Genomic DNA, 20,331 nt, shown 5'->3' with positions numbered 1-20,331 from the left:
AAAAAAAAAAAATTGCCTTGTAGTTACCTCCAATGAAAAGGTCTGTGACGGTCCATGATGGAGGGTTTGGAGTTACATGGAATTCTTTTTAAATTCATACTCTCTCTTTTGCTATTTGAATTTTTAAAAACGGGAGCATGTATTATTTTCATAATAACACACGTCTGAGTTTGCCTTAAAAATTGTTGGTTACTTGGGAAATGACCAAAAATTTCCTAGCAGCCTGGACAGCAGAGAAAGGGGCTGAGAAGATAAAATAGATTTCAGTGCTAAGTTAAGAAGTGACTGGCTGGGCCTCGCTTATGTAACTGTCTAAAACCGATGGGACAAACAACTTTCATTGAGACGCCTCCGCCAGAGAAAACACTCTGGGTAGCTGAGAACAGGACTCTGCTGGAGGTGGTGCTCTGCTAGGTCTTTGGGGTTCCCACCTTTTATAACTAGAGTTGGACCCATAGGAGACTCTGGGGCAGCCGCTTTGATTCATGACCCAACGATTCAATGAACTCTCAGTATGCTGGCGAAATAACCAGCTTGAATTAATATGTTTCCTTAAACCGATCAAAGTAGCTGGTTATTCCAGAGCTTGACCACCCAGCATCAGTCTTTCCCAGGAGCAAAGCTTTTTCCACTATTTGGACATCTTTTGGATTCCCTCTGGTTGGCTAAAAATAGTCCTAATAAGTGGTAAAATTACGGTCTTCTGGATTTCACGGTTAAAGAAACAAAATACTAACTGTTTCGGTTCCAGTGAGTCAGTCTGGTTGTCTAATATAGACCCAGAAACAGTTATTCACTTGAGTTTCAAATAGCGAAATATATGGAAACTTCCCCTTCGGGCCTCAGCATTTTCCCTGCAGCATCATAAAATGATGTAACTGTGTATATCTGGCCTGTGGAGAGACTGGTGCTGTATCTGTATGGTGACTGAAAAGCGTGACTACCTATTTTCTCCACAGGCTACTTCCCTTAAATGTTTGCTTTTTCACAGGGTCATTGATTTCTGCTCTTTCCATTTCCAGAAGTACTCAACAGCCATTGAGGGCACATGGAAATTTTTGAGAAACACATTTAGAAATCATTTGGCAGGATCTGTGCTTTCTGGGAGAACAGGATTTCTCTCTCTCTTATTTTCTCTTTGGAACATTTGCAAGAAAATAAGACCCCTGTTTTTTAAAGATCTTTCTGAATTTCTGGTGTGGTCTCCACCTCAAGTCAGAATCTGCCAAGGAATTACCAGTAGAGCATTAAAGATGTTTTTCATTGTATTTTTCCTGTTTAATTGGCCTCCTCCATAGATGGAGTGGGTGTTGCTGCTGACATAGGCAGTCACATATGTCGTATGATTCCAGAGACACCAGCTGCCCGAGAAAATGCTCCCTTAGACTCTCCCTGGCTGTTTCTTTCCTTTTATTCCACACCCAGAGACCAGACTTCCAGTGCACCCAGTCAGGGAGAAGTACTATAAAGCGTTATTACCTGGCCCTTCCTGAGAGAATACATCTTGAAGGGGCGGTACCACAAAGGAAGAACTGAGGAAACTAGGGTCCTGCATGTCAGCCTTAGCCATGTCCTCGCTTAGTTAAGTTCAACTTTATTGCTTATACATTGCTCTTCCTTCTTTCCCTGCTGCTATAGAATCATGCAAGATGATGTTGTGTCTTGTTTTCAAAAGACATAATCTTAATCCTCTTGGATAATACTTGATCCTAGATCAACAGCTGTCACAGAGATGATTAAAAACATATTTTCTGGATATTTCCTATTTGGACAAACAAAATGAGTGTGCAATTATACTTAGCAATTATTCATAGAGAAGAATTTAATGTCAATAGAATTTATCTGAGGTTCGTTGTTGCCCAGGAGATTCCTACTGAGTGGAAAGAGAAAGAGGCTTGAAAAAGAAGCTAATTTGTAGTAATTCATATCCAAAGGAGCTTATCAAGATTTATCTGGAAGGCATATGTCATGCTAACTTGTTTAACGTTCTGTCTTCAGGATACTGGGAAAATTGAGGTGCTACCTCTGAGTCGTGTCTTAACCTATTTAAGGTAAATGTCAAAAGTAATATTCAGCTGAATGATTAGGACAATTTGGAGTAATTTATAGCATCAAAGGTCCAGAGCTATCTATATGCTGATCCTGTCTTTAGACAACCCGACAACTAGAGTTTATTAGTTATTAATTTTCTTAGCTAGAGTTTATTGACCAAACACCTCGTATGTGTTTGGTACTGTAGCAGGTCCCCTGGGAGACTGTACAGAAAGCTGACAGTCCATGTAAAAGGGACACCTGAGAAAAGGGCAAAGACTTTAGTATATGAATAAACAATTGCTTATTAACTGCTGTACCTGAATGAATGAAATGGTTACTAAGAGGTTATTTGACTACAATACACTTGGTGATAAAGTTCATCATTCATGATGAAATGTAGGTGATAAGTTTTTATATTTGTTTGAATCTTTTATTCTTTTTTTTAAATTTTTAAATATTTTATTTATTTCTGAGAGAGAGAGAGAGGCAGCGTGAACAGGGGAGGGTCAGAGAGAGAGGGAGTCACAGACTGAAACAGGTTCCAGGCTCTGAGCTGGCTGTCAGCACAGAGTCCGACACAGGGCTTGAGCCCACGAATCGTGAGATCATGACCTGAGCCGAAGTCAGAAGCTTAACCGACTAAACCACCCAGGCGCCCCGAATCTTTTATTCATCTTTAATAGTGCCCTTCTTCCCCAAGTAACAAAAATGCCTATGACCAGTTGTATGTCATTAAAAATTCGAAAACAAATTTATTAAACGGGTTTCCATATCTATGGGCACGAACTATTTTGCTAAAGCAGATAGGATTATTTAAATGTATAAACAGAACTGTGTAATTCACATTAGTATGAAACATATACTGTCTCAAGGATAAAAATGAAATTGCTTCCCAAAGAAGTGTTTGGGGAAACACAAGAGAAGTCTCCCCAAACTGCCAGCATATTTCCAACATAAGAATATTGCTTAAAAGCTATTTTTAAAAGACAGAGATCGCAAACGGTAAGAATATTTTTCTTTTAAGTAGAAAAAGCCCACTCTCAGGCTTTCTTCTAGAAGGAGAGCATCAAAGGCTTGTGCAATTCTGTAAAATTACACACACCATATGCTTCAGGCCTCGGATTGCGATTGTTTTGGTTTGATTTATTGTGTTATTTCATAGGAAACAAAGCCACTTTATTCAAAAGGCTTGTTAAATATTCTACCACTATGTGGAAGTAAAGAATTAATTTAAACGAGAAAGATTTCACATTACCCTAAGTGAACACTTTTTCATTACTTTGCCAGATTGCCTTCTTCGAGCTCCAGAATGTGAAAAATGCTGTCCTTGCCACAGTGATGTCACCAGCACGTTGCTGGTTGCCCTTCTGGGTGCCAGCTGGGCTTCTAGCTCCAAGGGTTATGCAATCGAAATCAAACACGTTGTCTTCCTGTGCAGAACAGCATACTCCACAAGGCTCCTGCTGCCGAGAGTGCATCCACAGTGAAGAAGTACACAGAGGTGTTTACTGACTCTTATTCAGCATTTTAAAATGATTTATATGAAGTGACTATCTCTCGAGCACAAAGCCTCAGAGGCAGCTGTCCAAAATCTTACCAGAAATGACAGCATGTTGGATTGACTGGGGTCACCTATTAGGAAAGTGGAACATAATTCCTAATGTTGCCAGAGAGACGGCAGATTTTACATATGACACTCAGGAAGTTCTGCCAATTTCGGGAGCTAAGGACTTCTGAAATATCAAGTCCTGAGCTTCTCTTCATGGTGGTGCTTCCTGGCCACCACTTACTTTTTCATGTGAGTATTAGAGAATCACAAGGGGAAGGAAGGAGAGCAGCATTTATTTCAGCTGCTTGGCAGCAATCCAAATGAAGGGTAGTTGGAAGACTGTAACAGTATTGACTCAATTTAGTTTTGGACAAGTTTATCTATCCAGATGGTGAATCTTGACCTTCATTAACTAAGGATAAAGTTGAGACAATTTCATTTTAGTTACCTTGGAGATTTGAATATTATACACATAAAAGTAGACAAAATAGTTGGAGGATCCCTAGGTACCCATCACCCAGCTTTAAACACTTTAATTTATAGCCAATCTTATTTCCTTTCTATCCTACTTACTAGTCGTCCCCCTCCAAGACATCATATCTTTCTGGTATGACTCTCAACAATGTAAACACTCTTTTTCTTGAGTGCCTGGGAAGCTCAGTTGGTTAAGCATACATGGCTTGTGAGTGTAAGACCTGTGTGGGGCTCTGTGCTGACAGCTCAGAGCCTGGAACCTGCTTCAGATTCTGTGTCTCCCTGTCTCTCTGTCCCTCCCCAACTCACGTTTCTCTCTCTCAAAAATAAATAAGTTTTAAATTTTTTTTAAGTTTCTTTTTTAAAAACAATTTCACCATATATTCAGCATTCATAGTTTTAGTTGCCTCTGTTTCTATGTTTTTAACAGAATCTGAATAAGCTTGACACCTTCAATTGGTTGATAAATCTTTTAAGTTTCTTTTAATCCATAGGTTCTGTTTCATCTCTTTTTTCTTCCTCCTTCTAGACTTCTCCTCACCTTCTTCTATCTCTTCTCCTCTCTTTTTTGGTATTAATTTGTTGAAGAGACTGGGCCACATGTCCTATGAAACTTCTCACAATACATTTTTCTGACATCTTCATGATGTCATTCAATATTTTCTGCTGCCAGCTTATTTCCTGTACATTGTTGGTTGAATTTAGAGGTTTGATCTAAGTTATGTTGGGTTTTAGGGGCAAGACTACTGTATTAATTTGCTAAAACAAACTTCTATCACAAAGTACCACAGACTGGGTGGCTAAAACAATAGAAATATATTTTCTCACTATTCTGGAGGCTAGACGTCTAAGATCATGGTGTTGGCAGTTTGTCTTCTAAGGCCTCTCTCCTTGACTTGTTGATGGCTGTCATCTCCCTGTGTCTTCATGTGATCTTCCCTGTGTGTGTATGTGTTTGTGTTCAAATCGCCTCCTATAAGGACATCTGTCATATTGGATTAGGGACTAACCCAATGGCCTTATTTTAATTTAAATACCTCTTTAAGGGATGCCTGTGTGGCTCAGTCAGTTAAACACCCAAATCTTGATTTTGTCTCAGGTCATGATCTCCCAGTTGGTGGGATTGAGCTCCATGTTGAGCTCTGTGCTGACAGCATGGAGTCTGCTTGGGATTCTCTCTTTTCCTCTCTTTGTCCCTCCCCCACATGCTCTCTTTTTTCCTTTCAAAATTAATAAATAAACATTAAAATAAATAAATAAACAAACAAACCCCTCTTTGAAGGCCCTGTCTCCAAATACAGTCACATTCTGAGGTACTAGTGGTTAAGTCTTCAACATATGAATTTTTTTGACGGGGGGGACCCAGTTCAGCATAATAACTTTCTAGGTGGTGGTATGCTCTTCCATGAAGAGGTACTTAATATCTGACTGTTTCTCTTTTGTAGTTTTGGTAGCCATTGATAATCAGTGCCTAGATTCATTAATTTATTAGAGTTTGCAAAGTCATGATGTCCTAATTCTGTTATTCCTTCTTTATTAGCTAGATTACATTGCTTATTTAAAAATTATCTCATCTTCTATTTGGTTTGCAGTGGTACAGTTAATATTAGAAAGTCAAGATTAATATTTGATTATTTCCTTTTATTTACCCATTTTAAAAATAATAAGTTGATTTTTTGGAATCCTCCAATGTGGCCAGTTTATCATATGTTTTTTAAAAAACATTGGGGGGAGGCACAGTCAATTGAGTGTCTGACTTTGGGTGAGGTCATGATCTCGTGGCTTGTGAGTTTGAGACCCATGTCAGGCTCCATGCTGACAGCTCAGAGCCTGGAGCCTGCTTCAGGTTCTGTGTCTTCCTCTCTCTCTGCCCCTCCCCTGCTCATACTCTGTTTCTCTCTCTCTCCAAACAAAAATGTTTTCAATGGGGAGAGGGACAGAGAAAGAGTGTAAGAGAGAATCCCAAGCAGACTCTGTGTTAGCACAGAGTGTGACTTGGGGCTCAGTCCCACAAACCGTGAGATTATGACCTGAGCCAAAATCAAGAGTCAAATGCTTAACCCATTGAGCCATCCAAGTGTCTCTGTTGTGGCTTTTAAAGTAGCCATTAGAAACTCATAGATGTTCATGTGTATGTATATGTACATATAATATAAATTAATCCATTGTGGTTATTACCATTTTCTTAAAATTATCCTATTTTTGGCTTATGGAATTCTCTTCAAGTTTGGTCCAAGGTCCGTTAGACACAACTGTAGCAGTTTTGGGTAGCTTCCTCATCTGGTATGGCATGATGTACCACACCTGTGTTTTCCATTTCCTTCTCCAGATCCAAAATCAACCATTTCTCCAAAAGCCCTTCCTTTTAGTGGAAGAAGTATTTGAAGAATAGAATCTGGGGGTACCTTGCTGGCTCATTTGGTAGAACATGCGACTCTTTATCTTAGCATTAGGAGTTCAAGCCCTATGTTAGGTGTGGATCTTACTTAAAAATAAGTAAATAAATAAACGAAGAGTAGAATCTGGGTAGTAGGAGAGCTCACAGCTACTGAGTTGGTTCCTATGTCTAGGACATCATAGCAAATCGAGCCATGTAAATATAAACACATACAGTCGTACATATGTGCACATATATAGCTTCCAATCCCATTCTGGGTTTGATTTTCAGCTCTTTTATCTTAACATCTGTATTTCCTTTCTCCCACTCCATGCATCCTGGTAATTAACCAAACCAGGAATGACTGAATAAGAACATCACATTCTTCCTCATTTGCTTTATCCCACAATACACCCACAACAGAGTCTGAGCGACACGACCAACACTTCTCCCAAGCTTATTGCAGTTCTTTTTGTTCTTAGGGTATAGCCCGCCAGGGATTTGTATTGAAACTAGGACGCTTTCAAGTCCCTTGGGATATTTCCTTCCTGTAGGTTAATCATCACCTGGGTACACATCCAGTTTTTTTTTTAATTTTATATTTAAATTATTTTATATGTTAAAGGGAAGATATAAGGTAACATACATGTCTTACCTGTAAGATATGTACATGGTTCCAAAGTCAAACCAAGTGTGGAACCAGTATTGTTTTCCTATTCTTTCTTATTCTTTCTTCTTACCATACGCATCTAATAACCAAAAAAAAAAAAAAAACCAAAAAAACAAAACAAAAAAACCCTCAAGAAAACAAAAACAAAAAAATCAGGGTTGGCTGTGTCTTTGATCGATTTGAAGGAGGAGGTGAAGCCTGAATCATGTCCTACTGAGCAGCTGTGAAGAGTGCCTTCGATTCAGGGGGAAATCGTCTTGAAGGCCTTAGCTCTGCTCAGTGAAGAAAACATTTGTTCTGCCACCCACCACATAATTCATCTTTGAATTTTAATGAGGTAGCCTTTAGGCTGCGAGACAGAAAGCAAGCTGCAGCTTTCTGTAAAAACCCTACCATCTTTACACATTGCTCTGGAGGCCAGAAGTGAAAAGTTTTTGTCAAATATGTGGGAATGTGCTTCAAGGTAATGTATCTGAACATGAGAAGTGCCGTCTCTAAAGTGATAGCATCTTGGGATCTTAAAACAGCAGTTCTGGAAGCTAATTTCAACCCATCCTTCAAGCTCAGGGGACCTTAGGGAGACTTCCTGATCCTCCCTCAAAGTCTCATACCCCAGATACATGTTTTTGTCACACCCTCTAAAATACTCCCTATTGTAAAAGCCATTGCACATCATTTTTTCACTTTGTTAATGTATAAACACAGTATAACACAGTACCAGACCTAGTCAGGCACAAATAGGTAATCAATAAATATCGACTGACTTGATATTCTATCACTGTATCCTAATATACTCTAGTATAATTATCTGCTTATGGATCTCTTCACCCTATATGAGAATTTTTTGAGGGCAGGAATTCTATTTCCTTAGCACTCTACTTGTCCGCAGTTTGGATGGAATAAGAAACAGGCATGATACTATTGAAAATTGAATTCTAATATTTTAGTATAACCACAAGATGCTCTTGAGGATCCTATTATAAGTATGAGGCAACATTCAAAGGTAAAGTAATGAACAGTACGCTCTTAAACTCTTGACTGTGGCTTAACGCTACAGCCTGATGTCTGTACCCTCTGACAATGTAAACATAATATGAACATTCCTGTATACTTTGTTCTACATCATTTCACTTTTAAAGTAGTTAATTGTTTGGTCCATCTAGAATTTATCTTATTGTATGTTATGAGGTATAGATATAATTTGCCTTTTCCAAAATGTGAGTAGTTGCCCCAACTCCAGTTTTTCTTGGCTCCTACGTCAAGGCAGATTAGTCTTCCATGGGACACTGGATATCCTTGCTCACATAGATGTGTGGTGCCCAACCTCTGGTGAGCCTTCACTACTCTACAGAACAGCAAGCTTTTTACTTCTCCTTAGTGGACGTCTTCAACAGCTGTCCTAGACCTTCCTTATTTCCTCAAGACTCCTGCTCATATCTCATTCCCACTACTTTCATTGGTCCTTGAGGACAGGGGTTTGCACAACACTTCATGGACCATTGAACTGTACACTTAAGGATGATTAAAATAGTATTTTACATTATGTATATTTAATCACCATAAAAAAAATCTACACACAAAGAAGACTCCATGGAGAACACTGAGGCCATCAGTTCTACACTCATTCAGCCACTGCCACCACATTTACATGTACAAGAACATCCCCACCTATACAGTTGAGGAAATCCTATCTCCTTCCTATCAGTCTCTGGGATTGGGGGAGTTTTTCTCCTCATCTGAGGTCTCCACACTGACCTGGGCCATTTTAAACCCACAGTTGCATCACCACTCACCCAAGAATATTGCTCCGAAGCACTGAAGCCTTCTCTAGGATAACATTTCTCCTGTCCTAAAAAAGCCTACACTTGGCCCCTCACCTCCTCTAGTTACTATTTAATATTTTCTTCTTTTCTCATCTGAATTCTCCAAAACTGTGCCTTGTACTTGTTGACTCCATTTCATCTCCCATTCATACCTCACCCCCCCTCACAACTATTTGAGCTTCCCTCCCTGTCTTCTTGCCATTCTCCCAAATTGTTTTATTTGTTCTGGTCTCACCATGGTCTCTGACGACTTCCTGTCTACTTTCTTCAGCGGACATTGTTCAATCCACATCTTATTTCACTTTGGACATCTGATTCTCCTGGTTGTGCTTTGTTTCTTTCAGGTCTTCTTTCATGGTTCCTCTCCTTTTTCAAACAGAGTTTGAATTCCCTACAATTCTGTCTTTATTCCTCTGGTTTTCTCTCCTCTCATCCACCCATGTATTTTCAGATACAACATAATTATGATGACAGAAAGAACTCCTCAGCACAGTTCTTTCAACTAGTTTCATATATTTATCCATCTGCCTCTTACTGGATGTCCCACTGGAACTTCTCAGTCACCTGAACTTAGCATCTCCTCACCTTCTTCCCGTTAATGGAGATGCTCCTTCTGTGCCTATTCTGAGTTGGTCCACTATCGAATCATTCATGAGGTTCCTGTAGGTGGCTTAGTTGGCTGAGTGTCTGACTCTTGGTTTCAGCTCAGGGTCATGGGATCAAGCCCGGCGATAGGCTCCACACTGAGCATGGAGCCTGCTTAAGATTACTTCTCTCTCTCTGTCTCTCTCTCTCAAATAAAAATTATTCACTCAAACTAGAAATTGGGAGTGGTCACTGCCTCTAGCATTATTTTTATCTTCTTCACCTGATACCTAAGTCTTGACAATTTTCATCCTTTTTAATTCTGGAATTGGTTCCCTACTCTCCATCTTGACTCCCATCCCTGCAGATTGCCATCATTCTCCTGGGCCTAACAGACTCTTGACCATTCTTCCCTGTCTCCAGTAATGCCCCCTCATATCCATCCCCTATCCAAAATCTAAACATGACTTTACCACTTCGAGTACTGTTGTAGAAAGGATAGATGGATAAAATTTAAGTTTCTTCTTGAAGTTCTCCAGCCTCTAAAAGTCAGAACTCAAGAGTGAACTCTTGAAACTAATATACTGTATCTTAACTAACTGGAATTTAAATACAAACTTAAAAAAATGAACTCTTCATAGTCTAACTCCTGACTACAATTCTGGGTTTCCCTGTCCCCCCCCCCATTCATTACACTGTGGGACCCAAGAACACTGAAGCATTTATGCCTCCATCGATGTTATTTATGACTGCTGAATGTCTATTACTGATGTCTGCTCTTCTGAAAACACTCCTTCCCTGCATCGCTACTCATCCTCTTTTACCTAACCTCACCTTTTCACACTCTTCCACAGAAAGCCTTCTGTAATGCCTCTCCTCACCCCTGTGCTGGGATATATGCACAATACCCCTGTGTGGCTATAGCATTGTTCTGGCCATGTTTCCAAATTATCTGTATGTCTATTTCCCACACTACACTGTGAGCTGTTTGATGGAAAGGAACAGCGCCCCAAACATATTTATTGATTTATTTACTCAATAAATGAGTGGTCCAATTAAAGGCTGTAAAACAAAGTAGTCAGAAAAGGGTATTTCCTCTTTGAATATCAAGGAGACTATTTAATTTGGAATAAAATTCATGTTGAGCAAGAGCTATTCTTCTGATTATGAATAATTTCAAAACATCCCCGCTACAAGGACTCTTGTGGATTTTTATCACTTTTTTTTTTTTTTTTTTTGGTTTTGCTTTTGGTCTTTAAATAGCACATCTGAGTACTGTAGGTGACTTCCCCATCACTGTGCTCAATAAATGTTTGGGGACATGCACCAGTCATAGGCCTAGTGCTGACATTGATGAGAAATGATATGCCACAGATACTAAATTAACCACTACAAAAAGCTGAAGTTTTTCCAAAATCAAATTCTTTGAAACTGTTTGATCTCCTCCCAGGAAGATGGAAGAAAATTTTAATGATCCTTTTTTTATTTAAAAAGTTAAGTTTATTTATTTATTTTGAGAGAAAGAGAGCACAAGCAGGGAAGGGGCAGAGAGCAAAGGAAAGAGGGGATCCCAAGCAGGCTCTTTACAGCACAGAATCCAACGTGGGGCTGGAACCCATGAACCACAAAATCATGGCCTGAGTCAAAACCAAGAGTTGGATGCTTAAGTGACTGAGCCACCAATTCGCCCCAATGATCACTTTTTTTTTTTTTTTTAAAGCAGAAAGCAAATATCTCTTAAAACAGTCTAGTACTCATTGACAGATTTTATGGAAGAGAATAAAATTAGAATTAATCAATTTTGGGTGCCTAGGTGGCTCAGTCAGTTAAGTATCAGATTTAGGCTCGGGCATGATCTCGAAGTTTGTGAATTGAGTCCCATGTCGGGCTCTGTGCTGACAGCTCAGAGCCTGGAGCCTGCCTTGGATTCCGTGTTTCCCTCTCTCTCGGTCCCTCCCCCGCTCATGCTCTGTCTCTCTCTATCTCTCTCTCTCTCTCAAAAATAAACATTAAAAAAAAAACTAAAATGAAAGAACTAATTTTGAGGTGATAGTTTTCAAAAATGAATAGAAAGGCTTAAAGTGACTAATCCTGTGGTCATTTTGAGACTTTGTTAAAAGGGAAGGGAACTAACCTTTTGTGTGTCGTATCCATGCTGGGTACTTTACACACACTGTAATACTCTTCATCCTCAGGACAACCTTATGAGATAGATTATCAATCCCCTTTTTCCTTGAAACTGAGGTTCAGAGAGCATCTACATTTATGACAATATAAGATCCACAATCTTATTGTGTGAGATGAGAGAATTAATCCCAACCCTGTCCATTTTCAAAATCTTGCTCTTCCAGTTACAGAAGCCTAAAATTATGAGTGGGCTTATAAAAAAGTAAAGGAAATAATGATAAGCAGAAATGATAGTAATGCACATTAAATGGGCTGAGTGATTATTATTCTGTTTCTTCATCCGGGTGATACAGATATTAGCTAAGTTATACTACTGATCTCTTGTAAAGCATTTATATAAATGTTGGTGATGTAAGAATGCTTGTAATTACCACAATCATGGTATGTTTGCGGCTTTACCAAACTGAGTAGGTAATAGTGAAATAAAAACATGCCGAACACTTGTAACAACTCATCCTTGTTTTTCTGTACTCTTTTCAGTACATAAACCTATTTGCCTGGGCCTAAAATTTTAGCTCATCTGTTTACTATTAGTTTGCAAGCCATGCTTGAATTTCATTGCCATAAACCATGTTGTTAGACTTAGCAGCTGCTCTCTCAGTAACCGTGGTCTTCTGACCAGACTCTAAGAGCTACAGTTCTGATATCTGAAATGCTGAGAAATTCTAGATGATAGGTCAGGGAATTGACAGTGCCTCTTTCTTACACACTTCAGACACCCATATCTTTCATAAATTATATGGAGAATAATGCGTGGTGAAGAGCCACGTTCTGAAATGAACACCTGGGCATCAAGTGATAGCCTAGTAAGTTTCCTCTTAAGAGTAACAGCACCTTCCTTTCTTTGGCTCACTTTTCTTGCAAAAACACTAGATTTTCCAAAATGGTTGCATTTTGCCCTTTTGCTGTGAGTGCTCCGTCCTGTGATGAGGAATATTAATTCATTCCACAAGAAACATTTACATGCATCCTGCAATTCTCCCTATGGCACATCCTGCAATTAAATTATCTGTAGTGTATTAGGTTGTTTCTGCCCTGCCTTCCTGATAGAATGTAGAGACGGCAAGAAATATGTTGTGTTCATACGGAACCCCCAGACCCAGCACTGTGCCTGGCACACGGCTGGCCGTTGGACATTTATTGAATACGTAAATGGGACCTGCTATTTATGTGGCGCTATAGCGGTGACAGCTGTGGGGGTTCTGTGCTGACCTAACAACACCTGCAGCTTCAATGAGAGCCTCCCCCCCCCCACCCCAACTGAAGAAGAGGCTGAAGGGGAGGAGGCTTGGTGGAAGGAAGTGCAAAGGCAGCTTTTAGGTAATGGATCAAAAAGGCCGAAATAGAAGCAGGTGCTGATGATCTATCTCAAAAGTTGCCGAATATTGCTACTTAACACTCAATGGAAATCCTCCAATGGGCCAAGCACTGACAGCCTTAAAAATAGAAAGCTGTCAAGATTTATGGCTGTTTTGAGGAAAACAGCTCCAAGAAAAAAGGCACACATTTATATTCCAATATATTTTAAAATAGTGGCTGTCATTAAGTCTGTGCTAGTTTAACATCTGGTTTTGGCAGTATTTGATTATGGAATAAAACAAGCAATTTTCTACACACCCTCTCACTAATGCCAGATACAAGCACATGTTACACCTTTCTGAATCAACAGAAAGCCCTGTTTATTCAGGTCAGTGAATATTTGTTTAATACCAAAAGTTCTAGTTTTAGACAGAAAGTTTTTCAACTTAGGAGCCCAAACTACTAAAATTCTAGTCGACTATACTGATTAACTGTTATTTTTATCAAAATAAAATGTTTGTACACTGTACATAATGCGGTGCTAAGTTTTTTCAATTTTAAAGAAGTAATTTAGGTATAGGTACATCATACATATAAATAGTACTGAAAAGCTCATAGTAAAAACAAAGCTCCTTTTCTCTCCCTGCTTCCTTACCCAATGTTCTCTTCTCTAAAAGCAACCACTCTTTAGCTCATTTAGTTCTTTTGGAACTTAACACAATATTTGTATACAATAAATGCTCTCTCTGAAGCCCCCATTTGTTTTATTCCTATCTGATTTCATAGATCCCTGTGCCCCATATAGCCATATTCCTGGTATGTTCCTTTAACACCACCTTGAGAATTCTCTTTGCCTATCAAAGGAAATTTGTTTCTTGCATTGAGTCTTCTGTTTCTTGCATTGTCTTCTTTTGTCTTTTCTTGACTTACACCCCCATTGTCTTGCTAGATAATATTTTCCAGTTGCTTCCTGGTCCAGAATGCTTTGAGGTGCATTTATTTTTAGTACATATTTGCCTGAAAGTGTTTTTTTTTTTCTTTTTTAATGTTTATTTATTTATTTTGAGAGAGAGAGTGCAAGAGCAGGGAAGGGGCAAAGAGAGAGAGGGAGACAGAATCCCAAGTATGCTCCACCCTGTCATCGCAGAGCCCGACGGGGGGGTTGAGGTGGGGGGCTGGAACCCAGAACCAGGAGATCATGACCTGAGCCACAATCAAGAGTCAGAAGCTTAACTGACTGAGCCACCCAGGTGCTCGAGAATATCTTTTTTCTACCTTCCTTCTTGATTGTTTGGCTGGGTATAGTATTCTAGCTTGAAAGTCACTTCCTGTCAGATGTGGAAGGCATTATCCCATTGTCTTTTAGAGTTTGGTATCGCTGTCAAGAAGTCTGATAACTTATTGACTCCTGATCATTTGTATATATCCTGTTTGTCCTCTCCACGGGTTTAAAATGGTCTCTTCATCCCTACAATGATAACCAAGTTTCACGTGACATGACTTGATATATTTTGTTTTGTTCTGGATTTTTTAAATTTGGCTTTGATGGAAACTTTCAATTTGGAAATTCATATTATTCTCTTCGGAGAAATTTTCTTGTATTATTGATTTCTTTCTGTTTTTTTTTCTGGTCTCTTTCTAGATCTCTTATTGGGCAGTTATTCAACTAATTTGCTTTTAATTTATTTCTTATTTTCATATATTTCCATTTTTTCTTTTCCATCTCTTGGACTTTTTGTTCTACTTTCAGGAGATTAACTGAGCTATACAGGATGGAATTTTATATACATACTAAATCTCTATCCTGTTTGTTTTTAGCTGACAATATATACAATAGGAATTCTAATAAATGCATTTGCTACATTAATTCAATGTACTTCATTTATTTAATTTATTTAATTTATTTATTCATGTCATTTATTAATAGAGTGGCCAGATTTGTTCAGGTGACCCATTTGATTAGTTTTCTGTTTTACTCTCAAAAGTATCCTGTTTTGAGTGATAAGTTACATGGTCACACTATTTACTGAGTACTTGGCATGTATGAAGTGTTATTTTATATTTTTCAGATTTTATTTTTAAGTAATCTCTGCACACAATGTGGGCTCAAACTCACAACCCTGAGAACAAGAGTCTCATGCTCTACCAACTGAGTTAGCCAGGCACCCCCACAAGTGTTATTGTAAGTGCTCTGTATGTAACATCATATCTATACAGTAACCCAATGGAGTAGATTCTGCTACCATCATTATGTAAATTAGGAAATTGAGGCATAAATAATTTAAATAATTTTTCCAAGGTATCACAGCTAATAGGTGTTAAAGCTAAGACTTGAACTTAGGAAGTCTGTCTTCAGAGCCCAGGCTTTTAATCACTGTGTTGCTGCTTTATAACTGTTCACAATCCCCTATCTGGAAGATGTTAGGTTATTTCTGACTTTGTATTACTGCAAACACTGTTGGACTTCCTTTTAGCTAAACCTTTGTGGTCTCCTTTATTATTTCCTTGGGAGGGATAAATTCCTAGCAAGACCAGCTTTCTTGAATTTCAACTCAGCACTCTTTCCATGATGCCATGCTGTGTACCTCTTGAGGATGGTGCTGACTAGCAAATCCTGTCATTACGAAAAGGCAGACAATAAGAAAACAGATCGGGAGAGTCAACATTCTGAAAAGAGTTGTGTCTCTGTGACTCTCAAGTAATTGAAAAGATAGAGAAGGTTGTCGTTATTTCTGATCCTTTAAAACTCATGCTGCTCTTCTTTTCATGGTGAACAGCATGTTTGCCGGGCTTTACCTTGGAATTTACAGCCTTCTTGACAACCGCCCTCCACCCCCATCTACTGTCCACAGGAATCTGAAGTGTTCCTTATGGCATTATCCCTAAGATAAATCTATAAATTAGCAAATAAGTGGCCAATATCATGGGCCCTGGTTGGCAAAGAGGCAACATTAGATCAGAGACAGGTCAGCAGCTCCTTTCTGGAATGATTTACCTGTGAATAATTCTTTTGATACAATCACCTCAGCAAGTCTTTTCATTTGCATGAATAAAAAAATCCACCCAAGGAGGCAGCCAGAGATTTTCCTAAAATCTTTCTTCTGAACCCAGGTTAAATTTCATCTCTCAAGAAGCCCTCATGGCTTGAATTCCCCCGGCTTCTTGGACCTGGTCTATACCAATTTGTACCATTATGAGTATAAGAACTGGGATTTGTCTTTTGTATCTGACTCAGCAAATATGTATGGAGTGCCCATACATGCCAAGCACTGTGTGAAACGTAAGGAAAAGAAGAAGAAAACAGATTGCCCCACAATCTTCAGTAACAGCATGCAGCTTCTGCAGAACTCACTTAACTTCTTAAAATGAAAAGCCCTGCTGGTTCACTGTTTACAGGGCATTCTCTTATGACCTCTTAATTTGATTGTAAACTATTCTTCTGTTTCCTATCTGTGCTTTTTATCCTTCTTGTTGAAATTAGAAATACTGTCTGTATATAATGGAAAACACCAATTGCAAATAGAAGAGACCATATGAAAATGAGTGAACCAATTGGGTCATATTATCTTGTTTCTGTAGAAACAAGATATTTGAAACAAGAGAATGTTTTCTTTAATTCAGAAGGGTAAAAAGAGGTAAACCACACCCAGTTACTACAATTGTTCTCCATCAATGTATATTGTTTAAAAATCTTCTGTTTACATCTTTCTCTTTCTCTCTCTCTCTCTTTGTGACTTGGAAAGTAAGGATGCTGCTTATTAATTCTTTAATCCTGAGCACCTGGCACAGAGCAAGTTTTCATTTCATGTTTGTCAAAGTATATCTTTATTGGTCTTTAGGATGCAATAAATTGTATAACACCATTGATTTAATAATAGCTTTATGTGGGAAGGGGGAAAAAAAGGCACCGCATCTGTATACTACATTTGTAAACAGCTATTATAAAACACATCCTGATTTTGAAAAAGCCAAAGTTTAAAAAGTATGCCTCAGAATGGAGGAAATCCTTTAATTGTCCTTTACTGGACTTCTGGCCTTAAAAACAGAGTGGACTTGCCTCCATTATGTCAGCAGACAAAAATTCTTCCCCTTCTTCTTCTTCTTTTTTTTTTTTTTTGGACAAAAATGCTTTAGTGCTGGTTGTATTGACTCAAATCATCCTACCCTTCCTTCAGTGCTCTTTCTGAGACCACTGATAACTTCCAAACATTTGTCTGGTATTGTTTTCTTGGATTTCCATTTCCTTGTATTAAACACCTCTGTTTATAATTCTTCACTGGCTTTAGAGCCTTGTATTGTCTCAACGGCCTTTCCTCCAGGGCCCCTTTCTCTTACTGTAGCTTTCATTCATCTTGTCCCCAGTGTGGGCACACCCCCCTGCTCCCCCCAACTCCCCAAGGCTCAGTCCCCTCTTTCTTCAGTTTTCACTAGCAGTTCTCAACCCTGGCTGCACATTGCAATCACTCAGAGAGCCCTTTTAAAATGTCCAAGCCCAGATCCCAACCCAGATCAATGGGACCAGTCAACTTGGCTGAAATATTTTGTGCTGTGACCCTTGGTCATGGATCTTAACCTCTGAAGTTCAATTTCGTCACTTGTAAAATTAAGATAATGTTAAAACCTGCTTCATCAGAGTGCTGAATGCATTCTTATTCTCCATGATGATAGCAAATAACGTCTATTCCTCTTCTTTTTTTTCATTTATTTAAAGCCTGCGCTTCCTTGAAAACTCAACTCAAATCCTTCCTCTCCCCCCATAGCCTCCATAACCACTATTTATTTTGGTTTGTTTGTGAGTCATACTGAAAACTCAGGATGTGCCTGTAAAAAATGAAATAGTCTCCTTGCTGATCCTCCTACAAGTTATTGTCACCTTTCAATTCTTTCTCTGTACAGCAGTACAACATTCCAGAGTGATCTTAAAAATGAGATTGCGTTGCTTTCTACTTTTTTTTAAATTTTTTATTTTAAATGTTTTATTTTTATTTATTTCTAGGAGAGAGAGAGAGAGAGACAGCGTGGGCAGGGGAGGGTCAGAGAGAGAGGGAGTCACAGACTCTGAAACAGGCTCCAGGCTCTGAGCTGGCAGTCAGCACAGAGCCTGACACGGGGCTCGAACCCACGAACCGCGAGATCATGACCTAAGCAAAAGTCGGACGCTTAACCGACTAAGCCACCCAGGTGCCCCAACGTTGCTTTCTACTTTAAATCGTCCAATGAATTCTCTTTGTTCTTAAGTTATAATCCAAAGTCCCTAACCTAGTTACAAGGCTCTGTGAAATCTGACCCTTACCTTGCTTCTCCCCCACTGGTCTCCATAGTCCAGCCCCACTGGTTCTAATCTGATCTACTCTTTCCCACTTTGGAGTCTACTCTTGCTGTTCACTCTGCCAGGAATATCTTAGGCTCACCTTTCCAAAGTCACCTTACTAATTACCTACTTGGTGAATATTTCTGTGACCTTCAGTCCCAGTAGTGTTCCTGGAAAAACCAAATCTTCTGTTTATATCCCATAATTATCCTTTGTAATGAAGTATTTTATCATGAACTGGATGGAATAGAGCAGATATTAACTTTTTCTTAGTAAACCTCTGTATTGTTTGATTTGTTGCCACAAACATGAATTATATTTGTAATGTTTAAAAGCTACTAAGGAGCATGAGAGGGGTGCCTGGGTAGGTTCTGTTGGTTGAACATCTGACTTTTGATTTTGGCTCAGGTCGTGATCTCATGGTTTGTGGGATTGAGCCCCACATAGGGCTCTATGCTGACAGCATGGAGCCTACTTAGGAGTCTCTCTCTCTCTCTCTCTCTCTCTCTTTCTCACTCTCTCTCTCCATGCCCCTGCCTCCCCTTCTTTCTCTCTCCCTCTCAGATAAAAATAAACTTTGAAAACTTTTAAACTTTTCTAGTTATCATTTTATAATTGTCTTCATTATGCAGTTGGTATTTAACATATGCAGATTGGTTTTGTAATTTATACAAGTATATATATAATCTCCAATTTCTCAATTGAATCCACAATTCCTTAAGTACAGTCTTTTCTTATAAACATTTGCATGTCATGACCTGGCATAATCCATATCATGTTCCCTAAAAATGAATATAGCCAACATTCTTTCATCCAAGGAAAGTAGTCAAAGCTTCAATATTTCTCAGATACTTTCTTTTTATTATTACTATTATTTTAGAAGAGAGAGTGTGTGTACAAGTAAAGAAGAAGGGCATAGAGAGAGAGGGAGAGAGAAAATCTTAAGCTGAATCCATGCTGAGCATAGAGCCCAGCATGGGGTTTGATCCCATGACCCTGGGATCATGACCTGAGCCAAAATCAAGAGTCGAATGCCCAACCAACCAAGCCCAGGTGCCCCTCTCAGATACTTTCTAACTAGTTTTATATGTTTAAATACATACAGCAGATTTTCATACTTCTATCACCAAAGTTTGTTGAAGTTTCTTTGATTTTCAGTGGCCTCTAATGAGGTTTTTGGCTTAGAAATATTTGACAGAGCATTTGTTGATAGACGCTGGCAATGTCATCTGAACAAATAAGGTGGATATTTTAATGAGAACATGTGCTTTGCAAGCAATAAATTAAAACTATTTTTCTATTGCTTTAAACATAAGCTTTGCTTTGTAAGTTACAGGAATTGCCCAATGAGATCTTTTGTTGTCTTGGGATTGTGTTGTAGTAACTAGTAGGTTTTTGACATGGGGTTTGAGGTGCTTTTCTCTTTTTGGTGATGTATGCTATTGTAGAGCAAAAGAGTCTGGAACTCATTAATTTTGCACATGATAATAGCTGTGTCCCTCAACAAATAAAAATGAGTGAAATAGGCTCCAGAAACTCTCACCTCCAAAAATCTAAGGATAACAAAGACATATTGAATCTGCAGTCTTATAAGAGCAATGCGGATTGATCCCTTCCCTCTTAGGAGGCTGAATTATATGTGACAAGCCTAGGTTTTGCTCTTTTCCTGTAATTTAACATACCTTGAGGTGGACATGTTTAATTCAAGTTGCCTTAAGATAGCATGAATTCAAGCGGATGTGTGACTTGAGGAGAATTACATTTATTAACCAGGGTTACCCATGATTATGGTTTCTAGGCCAACAGCATGCAATGAGGGTTTTCTTTAAACCAAAAAAGATTATATTGTTGCTATTTCACAGAAAGCATTATTTATATAGTTAATTCTACCTTATCATCCACTTGCTACTCTTAATAGCTGCAGGCTGGTTCCCTTTTTCTCCACTAGATTCTAACAGTTGCTTACTCTCTGCCTGTTCTGCCCCTCTTTCTGCCCCTTGATTAAACTTAATAGACCATGAG

At 38.8% G+C, this 20,331-nt stretch overlaps 1 protein-coding gene across 1 annotated transcript in view; it reads right to left on the bottom strand.

Annotated features, from left to right (window-relative positions):
- Positions 1 to 20,331, bottom strand: part of CUNH4orf45 (chromosome unknown C4orf45 homolog) — a 94,157-nt gene that overhangs the window by 22,485 nt on the left and 51,341 nt on the right. The window lies entirely within an intron of this gene.

This window comes from Hyaena hyaena, unplaced genomic scaffold, assembly GCF_003009895.1.
Source record: "Hyaena hyaena isolate Hyena2069 unplaced genomic scaffold, ASM300989v1 scaffold_689, whole genome shotgun sequence".
Taxonomy (NCBI): domain Eukaryota; kingdom Metazoa; phylum Chordata; class Mammalia; order Carnivora; family Hyaenidae; genus Hyaena; species Hyaena hyaena.
This window is presented reverse-complemented; position numbering and strand designations above follow the sequence as displayed.